Consider the following 13,343-nt stretch of genomic DNA (forward strand, 5'->3'; position numbering starts at 1 on the left):
CTTTCACATCCTAGTCAGAAGTGCACAGTCAATCCATACTTGCATCTAGTAACTTAAATGTCTGTATCTCTTGTGGTTCTGCTTCTATTAGTTGTTTTTCCCTCTTAGCTTTTTTGTCACGTGTTCTGCCTCCAAATTTGCCTGGTAATTTTTTCACTAAAGTACAGACATTTTAAATGAAAAGTTATAGGGCTTTTTCAGCTAGAACCTTCATCTTCCAGTCATTCACTAAAATGACCAACACAGATGGAAAGAGGAGAGGCACTTGCTTTTTGTTCTCTAGACCTTTTAGAAAACGTAGAGTTGTTTCTTTGGCCACATACATGCAAATCTATAAGAAAGGTAGTATTGTAGACATCAAGGGAATGGGCACTGTTCAAACAGGAATGCCCCACAGATGTTACCATAGCAAAACTGGAAGAGTCTAAAATATTAGACTAAAATATAAAATGCTGTTTGCATTGCTTTAAACAAACATGTTAAGGGCAAGATTCCTGCCAACAGAATTCACGTATTAGCATATTAAGCATTTGAAGAGCCAAAGTAGCTTCCTAAAGTGTCTGAAGGAAAATGATCAGAAAAAGAAGGAAGCCTACAAGAAAGATACTTGCATTCAACTGAAGCATCAGCCCACTCCATTCAGAAAAACACATTTTGTAAGAACCAATGGGCGGGAGCCTGAGTTTTTGGAACCTATTCTCTATGAATTCATAGCATGATAAGTGTAAAAAAAAAAAAAAGCCTCAAGACTGTAAAAATATAAAAATAAAAAAAAATAAATGAAAGGTTATAGGGATAATTTGAAGTTTTAGATGATGTTACCTTCCTCAAGAGAGGAATCATCTTGTTTTACACAAATAGGCTGAAGTCAGATCACCTTACCTTTTCTAGATTGGGCTTCATTTTTAGGGGAGTTGGTCTATTTCTGTTTCTCCCTTACTCTTAGAGTGTAACCCAATGGGAATCTCATCTGAAAGCCTGGATTATATGCCAGATCTCTCTCTTTGGAAAGTCTGAAGTCCAACTTTTGTTTCTACATTCTCAAAGGACTCCTGGAGACTTTGTTGTTTCTCACCTTCTCAGCAGCAGCTTGCAAACTAACAAATGTCAAATAGAAAAATGGGCTGAATATTGGATTTTCTCTTTATCACCCTTCTGTCCAGTATCTTTGATCCTCTTTGAGATCTTTCTGCCTTGTTCTCCAGTGTCTCAAAACAGATTCTGTGTGTGTGTGTACATGTGTATGTGTTTGTATGTTTGTGATTCTTGCTGCTTATTTTCAAAACAAAGATTGTTCTGTAACAAGTTATGTTGCCATTTTTGATAGTATAATATTTTTGCTTTTGTTTATTAGCATTTGCCTGATAATCATGGTAAACCTATACATTTCCTACCTTTCATTTAGGATTTAGGTGTATCTCATGTATTTGGTACAGAGTTAGATTTTACTTTGTGACTCAGTCTGAGAATCCTTTTCTTTTAGTAAATCTTTGTCTTTTCTTTTAAATAATATCTATATATATGAACCTATGTATTCCCTTAGTTCTGACTCTGTTTTATGTTGTATTTTTTGTTTTTATGGTTTTTTAAAATTCTTTCAGTAGTCTTTTTTCTTTACTTGTTATATATATTTGTAATTATTAATATGCTTAATTTTTTATATTTTTATTATAGCGATAACTTTTACAACTTTATGTCTTACTTTCAGCCTGGTATTTCAAAACTGTGTCCATCACACTTCTATCACAATCAATACAGCATTATCCTATTTCTTTTTTTTTTTCTATTTCTTTTATTTTTTTTTTAAGATTTTACTTATTTATTTGACAGACAGATCACAAATAGGCAGAGAGGCAGGCAGAGAAGGGGTGAGGGAAGCAGACTCCCCAATAAGCAGAGAGCCCGATGCAGGGCTTGATCCCAAGACTCTGAAATCATGACCTGAGCCAAAGGCAGAGGCTTTAACCCACTGAGCCACCCAGGCGCCCCTTCTATTTCTTTTCTTTAACCTCCCTTCATTCCATCCAAATTTAGGTAATATTATCTTTTGTAGTATTTAATTTTATATGGTTAAATCAATTTATATTCTGATAGTTGATTTATTTCAGTATGTTTGAAATTAAGTCATTTGATCCCGACATTTACATGAAACACATTTACTGCAAACCTTCTCTAAGCCCTACCTTTAAATTGTGAGGCATATGTGTAAATTGTGAAAGCATATTATATTTACATTTTTGTCAGTCACTCTAGTATCTACAGTTAACATATGTCAAGAATTTAGAACAGTGGCTAGTACAAAAGAAGTACTGTATACGTGTTTTCTATGTATTTTAGTTGTATTTAGTACTCACATAGTCCTTTTGCTATAGTTTTTTTATTCATCACATGGTGGGCTGAACTTCACACTGATAGTTTTCTCAGAAAAGCTCAAGGGAATCTTTGCACGTAAATTATTGTATAGTATTTTATAACTTGAAGGATAGTATGGCTGGATATGACATCCTTGGGTTGACACTTTTTAATCAAATTTTTTAGATGTTATTTGTTTGAATGACACTGAATATTACAGCAGGGAAAATGTGGACCAGTCTGATGCACTACTTACTAGGTGATTTTTATTTCTTTTTTTTTTTTTTTTTTTTTTTTTGGTAGAGTCTTGAAAAGGGATCCTTTCTTTATCTTTCAAGTCCAATAATGTCTTAGTATTGACCATCCTGAATCATTTTTCACAATGCCTTGCACATTTTTTAATATTCAGATTCATATATATTTTATTTCTTTAAAAAATCTTGAATTATAATTGTAATTATGGGGGTTCTTCTTTAAGTTTTGTTTCTTTTATTGAGGACTCCAATTATAAATCAGTTGGATCCTTTTTCTCTTCATTTTCCTTTCACTTATGTAGTGTCACATCACTGCCTCTTTATAATATATAAACAAAATTAAAATCCATGTTAAGATAGCAAGTGTTCTATAATATTTTAAATTTTAAATTTCATAGTCATACTTATGACTGAAATCACTTTATCTGCAAAATAAAATATATGGTATTCTCCACTCGAGTCCTGATTAAATAAACCCTGGGAAACCTGAAGAATGTCAGAAGAACACTCCATCTGATAAATATAAATAATAATAAACAGTGACATTTCATTTCACTTAAATTATTATATATAAATGCAAGAAGTAAAATCTAAGGAAGCCTATTAATTTATCATTTCCAACTCATGTAGTAATTTTCAGTCTATTTATAGAGCTCCAGATATGAAATGAAGAGAAACTACCTATAACAGTTTCCTCATTTCATAGGAAAAAATCTGATATTTAATTTATTTATTTACTTATTTACCTATTTATTTATTTAAATTTTTTTTCAGTGTTCCAAGATTCATTGTTTATGCACCACACCCAGTACTTCATGCAATATGTGCCCTCCATAACACCCCCCACCAGGCTCACCCAACATGTAAACCCCACCCCTCCAAAACCCTCAGTTTGTTTCTCAGAGTCCATAGTTTTTCATGGTTTGTCTCCTCCTCTGATTTCCCCCAACTCACTTCTTCTCACCATCTCCCAATGTCTTCCATATTATTCCTTATGCTCAACAAGTAAGTAAAACCATATGATAATTGACTCTCTCTGCTTGACTTATTTCACTCACATAATCTCTTCCAGTCCCGTCCATGTTGATACAAAAGTTAGGTATTCATCCTTTCTGATGGAAGCATAATACCCCATTGTATATATGGACCATAACTTCTTTATCCGTTCATCTATTGAAAGGCATCTTGGCTCTTTCCACACTTTGGGGACTGAGGCCACTGCTGCTATGAATACTGGGGTACATATGGCCCTTTTTTTCACTACATCTTATCTTTTGGATAAATACCCAGCAGTACAATTACAGGGTCATAGGGAAGCTCTATTTTTAATTTCTTAAGGAATCTCCACACTGTCTTCCAAAGTGGCTGCACCAAGTTGCATTCCCACCAACAGTGTAAGAGGTTTCTCCTTTCTCCACTTCCTCTCCAAAACTTGTTGTTTACTGTCTTATTGATTTTGGTTATTCTAACTGATATAAGGGGGTATCTTATCATCATTAGCCATCAGGGAGATTCAAATAAAAAATTCTGATATTTAAAGAGACCAGCTAACTTTTTCAAGATTTTATAATTAATCAACCAATCAAAGCTCTCATAGTTTTCTGATATCAGACACACACTCATACACACACAAATGCACACACATATACTCACCTATTACTGTTTCAGCATAGCTGTTATGCCTTTAAAGGCCCACTCCAGGTACTCATTTTCAATTTCTACTAATAGACTATGAGCCAAATAAAATTGTGATACTGACAGGTTTAATCACTAGCATAGGCAATAACTTCACTTAGAAAAAAAATATTCTGCACCAGCATGTCTCAGGCACCAACACAAATAATGAAGACACTCCTCAGCTGAAGGTTGAACCCTACTGCTGCAAAGCTCTTTCCTTATGTGTAAAAGAAGAAGAACCACCCTTAGCATTATTAATATTATGTACAAAGCAACTTATTCAGTACATGGCACATGCATCCATAATATATGACGATTATTATAAATTTACAGATTCAGAGACCAAGTCTCAGAGATGATAGGTGAAATTTCTTAAGATCAGCTAGTAGGAGGCACAAGATTCTAATTCAGCTCCCACCATTTTAACTCTCTCTGAAAATTTTCTTTACATTGACCTGAAATCTTTCCCAACACATTTGTCCCGGCTTTAGATTTCCAAACAATAAAAAATAAATATTATCTCTCTTCAACATAATAGTTTAAAATATTTGAAGGTAGTTACCATGTATCCTTAAGTCTTTTCTTCCTTAAGTTAAATATTCTTTTTCTGGTAGTTCATATTTCATAAGACATATGGCTGGTTTTATAGTCCACTCGTCAGTCTGATCATTTTTCTGAACACGTTCCCATTTGTCCATGCCCTCTTCTAAAATGTAACATCTAGAAATTATCAAAACACTCCAATTGGGTTGTCAGTGCCAAATAAAAAGTAGACTATTTAGAGGCCTAACTATTAACTGAGAATAATGAGGAATTGCTGTATCTTGGCTGAACTCAAGTACCAGGAAGAGAGGAAAAAAAAACCTTAGAAAAAATATCTCCTTTCAGTTGGGTCATAATATTCTGCTTCTGACAGAAAGTGGTCCAAAATAACCACCACTTTTACTGAATTCTGAAGATATAAATATGTTGGCTATTCTGCAAGAAGGCATCAATGCTGAACCCAGGAAGTTCACAGGACAGTCACTGTGAACAGCTGCTTTTCTTGAATTTACAAACAAACCTGTTAATTCTACCAGGGATGGGGGATATCTGCTGCATGCCTCCTATATGTTAAGCATAAGTTACTGTATTTAATCCTAATTACACACACCTAAGAGATATAGATTATTGTGTCCATTCTATATATGTTGAACTGAGGGATGGTATGGCACATTAGCATTCATTTATTTATCTTCACAGTGGAGACTGGAGAATTGCACATTATCATGCAGCTAGTAAGGTGCAGAGTCCAAATTCTACCTTAAATCTGAGAGAATGTCCAAGAGTCCATGTGTTTTCTTTATCAGGTTACCTCACAAGAGGTGGTAGACAACCTCTAAAATACTCCCTAAAGATTCTCTGCCTCCTGATATTTGTTCCCTTGTGTAATTTCCTCCTCTTGGGTGTGGACTAGGCCTAGTGATGCCCTTGAAGTAAATAGAAATTGGAAAGAGTGATGTAATGTGGCTTCCAAAAGTAGGTAACAAAGAGACAGTATCTTCCATCTGGATTACTCCTTCTCTTGCCCTTTTAATCACTCATTCTGAAGAAAGCTGGCTTTCCTCTGATGAGGGACCCAGTAGAAAGGCTCACATGGCAAAGAGCTGATGTCTCAAGCAGAGTCATCAAGAACTTCAGACCAGCCAAAAGCCATATGAGTTGAATGCCCATTCTCCCTCAAGGAAGCCTTGAAATGACAGTCCTAGCCAACACTTCAATTGTAGCCTTTGGGAGAGGCCAAGGCAAAGATAGCCAACTAAGCTATATCTTGATTCCTGATTCATCACAATTATGAGATAATAAATATGTTATTTTAAAGCTATTAAGTTTTGGGATAATTTGTTACATAGTAATAGGTAACTAATACATCATACTACAGCAAAAAGTCTGTAGGAAGCAAGCAGAATTGCATGAAATCACTTAAACATGTGTCTTTCATCCACCAGGCATCAAATGTGCCCTAAATCTTGTCCCAAGTTTGTGCTTTTTTCACAGCTGCAATAACCACCTTCCTAATGTTCTAGAGTCTCACTCTATACATACACTGAATTGTCCTGGTGCCAAAACTATTTTTTCTTATACATAGTGGAAATGGTAAACTTCATATATTTTCTTGTTGAGATTGTTAATAAACATGACTGTTAACATGTAAATATGTCTCATCTAAATAACAATGAATCTTTTGATGCCTGTTTTATAGGAGACAAACTAAGGCTAGATTGCAAGGCTGTGTCATGACTTTTATTCACCAGTTTATTGGAACTACGTTTTTTTTTTTTTTTTAAAGACTGTTGTCATGATTTTAGCCACCAGTGTACTTCCAGTTCAGCTCATATGGCAGACATAAATGAGTACTTACAGAGAATACTATCTACAGGCAACTTAAGTGTGTTTAGTATTAAAATTAATAAATATGAACCACAGTCCAATTGCACCTTTCCTGTTCTCCTTGACTCTAGGAAGCAAGGCTGCAAGAAACTGACATATTCGGTTTAGCCAAAAGATCCTTGTCATAAGCATTCCAAACCAGTCCCCTCCCAACTTTCATGTACTAATACATAGTCCCATGTAGTTCCTATAACTTTTCTTATGGAGAATAAACAACAAAGGAGAAAATTAACAATAGACTAAATTTAGAATGTAATTGAAACTTAAGAATAGATTATAATTAACAAGAGAGGTAAATATATTGTGCTAACAAATGTGTGTGCTAGTTGAAATCTCATTATTTAGAAATGATTCATTGTCATGTATGTTAACAGATGGTGCATGAATGTTAAAAGATACATAAGAATTGAGAAAATTTTGGCTAACAATAACTTCTTCAAGGTAATGTAAAGTTAACATAATTCCAATATACCAACAAAATTTAGAAAAGTTATTTTTATTTTTGAAGAGCAATAATGAGCATTATAGATAAGCTTGTTCTCCATTTAAGCAAATCGTTCTAGTCTTTTCTTACTGAGATACATACTGCTATTTGATCACCAATATCCATGTTCTTTTTATTCCTTAAAGTCTCAATTTTGTACTGGGCCCATGGTTATTTGAAGAAATAACTACATTTCTTGGCCTTGCTAGCAACTAGATGTGATCCTCAGTTCTGGCCAATTTGTTTTAAGAAGAAAGTCTGCACAACTCCTAGGGAATGTCCATATAGAAAAAGGGTGTTTCTACCTTCAACTCTCTCTTCTACTTTCTGATTGATACAAAGGGTGGAGTTCCAAGAACCATCATTTTTTTTTCCCTAAATCAAGTCCACTTTATTTGAAACTCTCTGTATGCCACCCAAGAACCATCTTGGAACACGAGTTAAACTTTCCAGTTATCAGGGCTCTGTATTACTGGTTTGATAGAACGCCCAAAATGTAAATAATACATCCTTTATTGCCACCATATTCAACCCCAACCTCCCACCAATGAACTTTGTTGGAGAACCATTCCCAGGGAAAGCTACCTGATTTTCCACTTCCATCTTCTGCAACACACTTCAAAACTGTTCTCCTAGAGGCCTAAAAGATATTGATTAATCAAATTACCCATTTACTCAGTGGGTCTGAATTAAGAAATACTCATTTCAAATCATCTGGACATGTGATTTTTGTATTCTAGGCCAGGATTTGAACATGATGGCCTGGGTAAAACTTTCTAATATGGGAAAAGAAAAGAAAAAAAAACTTCAAAAATATATAATTGAGGGCTTCTTTGAGTGAAACATTTGAACTAAAGTTTAGTCAGACTCTTCAGCACCAAGATGAAAGTTTTCTTTTTAATGGTATTCAACTTGGGAAAGATGAGCCTGATTTTCCAGGGGCTTTTTAGGCTTTTAAACAGTACTAGTTTATAATACAGTGCAAAAACAGAGATAACTAAATAATAGTTTTAGTCTAATTTTGCTGGAAGTTTCTCCCCAGATTTCTAAGTGTTCTTCAAAAAATCCACATTGTTTTCATTTCCCAATGTCTAAAGATTATATACATGTTGATGCTTCTGTTTATCAAACTTAAGTTATCTTTAATATCCTTTCTATAAATCTCTTGTTTTATACTTCTATCTTCATAAAATTGGACCTGGATTTGTTCTTATTCTTTTCTTTATTTTTTCATGTATCTAGAAATTATATAACAGCCCCATCCCAGGCAGCAAATCTATCTGTCCTCTGATAGAGCTTGTGGCACTGTATATGGGACTCCTGAGCCAGTCTCTGTGTCTCCTGATATTATTCATCATAGAGTTTTTTGCCAGTTTTTGTCTCCTAGGCCTTTTCAGTTTACATTCCTCATTCAAAGAGATGCCAAAAAAACTAGCAAGAAAGCATTTATTAACTTGGACAGTGAGACATTACAGAAATGAAGGCACTGGATGGATGAGTATTTATCTTTACTAGGTCCCAGCAGCAAGGCTTGTTCAGATGCCAGCAATTTCTTGGTTTGGTGTTCACACTATTTTCTTCCTCCTTTAGTGTGCTGAGATCCTCAGAGAATGAAAAGACTGTGAATGTATTGTACACATGGAACCATTTCTGGGAAAGAATAAGTAGAGACAAAGTCATGCATTTTTAAAATAAAACCATGACACAAATCTACGAAAGGAAGAAAATGCATTCTTAAATGTTTACTAAATCAAAGCACAAGGTTTACTAAGATGCTTTGGGCTTAATTTCTTACAAGTTGAGAACTGTATTAAAAAAAAATGCTTCAGATGACTTCTGTAGCAGGGATTGAAGCAGAGCAGCAGTGTTAATGCTTTGTGGTTTTGGTGGGCTTCCATGGCTCAGCTTCTACTGATCCTTGTCTAACTGAGAAGCCAGAAGTCCCTTCTCATTGATCCAGTAAGTTCCAGCCTTTTGACACTGTCAGGAACTTCTTGGTTAGCATGGAGAACAAAGTCATTTTTTTTTTTTTTTAATTAGACAGTGCAAATCTGTGTATCTTTAGAAATACTGAGGCTCCTTCAAGTAAGAAATAAAAGCTTCATGGGCTTTGAAAAGATCTTTGACATCTCTGGTTTTCTAGTATAAGCACACTGGCTACCAAAGAAAAGGTTAAGCAGCTCCGACAAGGAAATACATGTAGTCAGGTGAAATATGCTCCCCCCCCCCCGTTTGACTGGTATATCTCCTGGCACCACTATTGAGAATGTTTGATTTTTTTTTTATGTTTTAAAAAACTTTATTTATTTATTTGACAAAGAGAGATCACAAGTAAGCAGAGAGAGAGGAGGAAGCAGGATCCCTGCTAAGCAGAGAGTTCAATGTGGGGCTCAATCCCAGGACCCTGGGATCATGATATGAGGGGAAGGCAGAGGCTTTAACCCACTGAGCCACCCAGGCGCCCCGAGAATGTTTGATTTTTTTAAAAAAAATGCTTTGGTTGATAACTTGGGGATTTTTTTTTTTTTTTTTTGCAATGCTTATTCTAGATCTCATTTCCATAATCAGGTAATTTGCAGACCTTGAATACTTTAGCCTTAGGGAACTTGAGGGAAAATATTTTTAATTGGTACCGGCAGAAATTTCTGACACGAGATTTCTTTAGTGTCAAAACTGAAGTATTTCCCAGGAACTTGCAACTAGATTGAAAGCTGATGAAAGACAAGGGCTGAGTCTAATATATTCTTATGCTACCCAAAATGCTTAGTCTGTGCCTGGGTATGTTTGTTGTTGATGAAATATGAGTCATATTTGAGGGGATTTATTGGTATCAGATTACAACCAGAATGTTTTGAAAGGGTAAATTTAAAAGTTACTTATTACTTGAGCATTCCTACGCAGAATTAATTTGTCATTTATTCATTCATTCATGTGTACAACAAAAATGTACTGACTTCTTCTGATGTAAAAACAAAACAAAACAAAATAAACCAAAAAGTGTATTAATTTAGAAAAGAGAAGTTTAAAGAAGATAAGACATAACCTCACTCTACAGAGTTTTTAATTTAGTTAAAATGTAATTATTTAGGAGACAAAAAAAAGAAATATACAAATACTGTAAAAGGCCAGTGATCCATCAAAAAAATCTACTGGAAAAGACCAAATAACAGAACAGTTACAAATTTCCTACATCTACATGATATTAGAACTGTAAGTACCTCCTACCTTCACATTCTAAAAACTGGTATTTGGAATCAAATTTCTAAATGGAGTTGATTAGTTTTGCTTTTGGCCTGATTTAGATGAGATGCCTTAATGTGGAGCTTTAGGGACTGATTTGACTTACATACAATTTTACTATAACAGAAACCTAAAGAAAGATAATAAAACCGGGATATGTATAACTACAATAAGAGCTAACGATTCCTCCCGGAAGGCGGAGATTATGTGGCTAGTTTTCAATAGGTAACACAGTTTACTATTCCGAAAGTGGTGGGCACCACTGTTCATCTTTCCCCCAACTTGTTTGTGGAGATGACACACACTTCATGCGTACCATCAGGAAGCTGGAGGTCAGAACCAAGGAAAACCAGCACATTCCTTTTTTGAGGATGAGAAACGCCAAGTTTAATGATTTTGGGGTCAAGTAGCTAATGAATATTTTCTTTCTTTTTTTTTTTTTTTGAAGGTTTTTATTGACTCATTTGATGCACAGAGAGAAAACACAAACAGGGGGAGAGGCAGAGGGAGAGGGAGAAGTAGGCTCCCTGCCCAGTGGGGAGCCCCACATGGGGCTCTATACCAGGACTTCAAGATCATGACCAAGCCAAAGGCCAATGCTTAGCTGATAGCCACGCAGGCACCCCACTAATGAATATTTTCTGCCTTAATTGTGGGGGGGAGGATTAATTATGAAAAAATAACAATTGATTCCTCTTTCTTCTTGCGGCCTTTATCTTCATTCACGGTACAGTTATTACAGACAAGTTAGAGAAGCAGCCTCTCGTGGATGGGGAGGTAAAGCATGCTATAATATTTATGCAAATAGGTTTGGATAAAATAAAAGATGGAAGTGGAGAAGCATGTCAATACAGAAGCCCCTCTTCTTGTGCACAAATGAGGATTCCCAGAAGAAATGACTTTCATTCCCACCACTTCCAATCCCTTTTCCGCTCTCTATGAAAATACCCCTAATCTACATTCCAAGATACAAAATATTAGTACATTCATCAAAAATCCCCTCTTGCTTCATGCCATCAGACTGAGGATGGGAAAATGAGCTCAGGGAAATGCTTATGAAATTCTTTGGAATGTAGCTAAATATAGGAAAACATGAATTACACTGCCCCATGTAAGTAGTAATTCACCAGGGGAAAAATGGTGTCTGAAACCACAAAACATTTGATGATTCTTAAATTTGGCAGCAGAATCATGAGATCCTCAGCCCTGATTTTTTTTTGGAGAAATTGCTATTACTGACATGAGAGTTAAAAGTCAGTTCCCTCAAGTTATCATGCAAGATTTTTCCTAAACTTAATGTGGTCCAATTACCTATCTCATTTTCAAAACCTTGAATTAATGTCAGTCATATACAGCAAGAAGATAGATAACAATACAGAAGTGATGAGAAGCAAGAAAGTTATTGAAAGATATGTACTCTGGTAGGTGTAAGATCTGTCTTTGCCTTCCTCTTTCCTTCCTACTATCCCTTACGATACAAAGTAACATAATTGTGTGTGTGTGTGTGTGTGTGTGTGTGTGTGTGTGTGTGTGTCACAGGAAAAACAACAAAGTTCTCCTTTATACCTTCACACTTAGATAAAACTCTGCCTTCATGTTGGATTTTATTACAATTTACACACATAAAACCTGCATATTTTATTTCTTCAGAGAATTAAAAATTCATAAAAGCAGGTGTTAAATCAATCCTATTAGATGATAAACATTTCTATACCCTACTCTGCACACAACAGTATGGTCATATGGTTACTAATTATGTAGTATCCAAGGGATTTAGAGGAAAAGCAGCCCATTTTCAAATCAGGTAGTGAGAGACAGAGTAATAAGGGGATACCATAGAGGAAAAGAGGACAGAATGGTAAGCCTGAAGGGGTGTTGCTAGAACACAATAAGAGAAGAGAAACATGGAAAAACAGCAGGCAGACAGTAAAGTGAATTCAGAAAGATCCGGGAATGTTATTTATAATAAGGGAAGGGATTGTCATGGAGTATTTAGGATTTGGATTGATATAAAAGAGGGCTTGAGGCTTCTAGCTCCAGAATGAATAAAATAAAGGCCTGGAGATAGAAATAGACTGATGGCTGAAGAAACTTCATGCTGGAGAGCAGTGAAAAGGAAGGCTGATTAACCAAGGAGATACCAGATAACAGATGATTTTGAAAGCCAGGCTGAGCAGATTCAACTTGACATGACAAGAAATGAGAAATTATTGACATAGGATATACAGAGTTAAAAAAAAATCTTTATAGATGCACAGAACTTAATGACTTCTGATTCTGACACATACTAGCTATTTGATTTTGGACAATTTTCTGATCTCTCTGATGCTTAATTTTCTTCTATAAATAAAATAATAATATTTCTCATGCATTGTCATAAGGATGAAGTATGCTTGCTTGTGGAAAGCACTTGGCTTATTTAATAGTTACACAACTGTTAATTCATTCTTCCTGTCCTCCTTCCTTTAACAGAATGTTTTGAAAAGGAAGATATTAAGACAATTATTTAGTCAATGAAGAATGTTAGAGATTGAATTTAGTAGAAGCAATCAGCAGACAAAAATGTAGAAAAGGTAAGTATTTTAATATGCCTAGAGATTAATGGATATTATTTTTAATAATTTAGCATTGTCTCTAAGACAGAACTTGGCTGTAACAACACAAAATTGTTCCTGTACTTTTCAACATTAACAGATAGTTCGTTTATATAAAGGTGCTCTCTAATCAGTATAGAAAATATGATAACAATATTTGGTTTCATGGATATTTTGAGTGCTATAAACTATCCTTTCCAAGAAACATTTCTTTGTTCTTTGAGCCTTCTTTAACAAATCTAGTAAAGAGAACTATTCCTGCTTTTAGCACAAGATATTTCACCATTAAAAGGGTGACCTGCTTTTAATAAA

At 34.9% G+C, this 13,343-nt stretch overlaps 1 pseudogene; it reads left to right on the forward strand.

Moving 5' to 3' along the window:
- The first annotated feature begins 230 nt into the window (after window positions 1-230).
- Window positions 231-719, forward strand: LOC131833170 (large ribosomal subunit protein eL21-like; annotated as a pseudogene).
- The last annotated feature ends 12,624 nt before the right edge of the window (window positions 720-13,343 follow it).

Source organism: Mustela lutreola, chromosome 6, assembly GCF_030435805.1.
Source record: "Mustela lutreola isolate mMusLut2 chromosome 6, mMusLut2.pri, whole genome shotgun sequence".
Taxonomy (NCBI): domain Eukaryota; kingdom Metazoa; phylum Chordata; class Mammalia; order Carnivora; family Mustelidae; genus Mustela; species Mustela lutreola.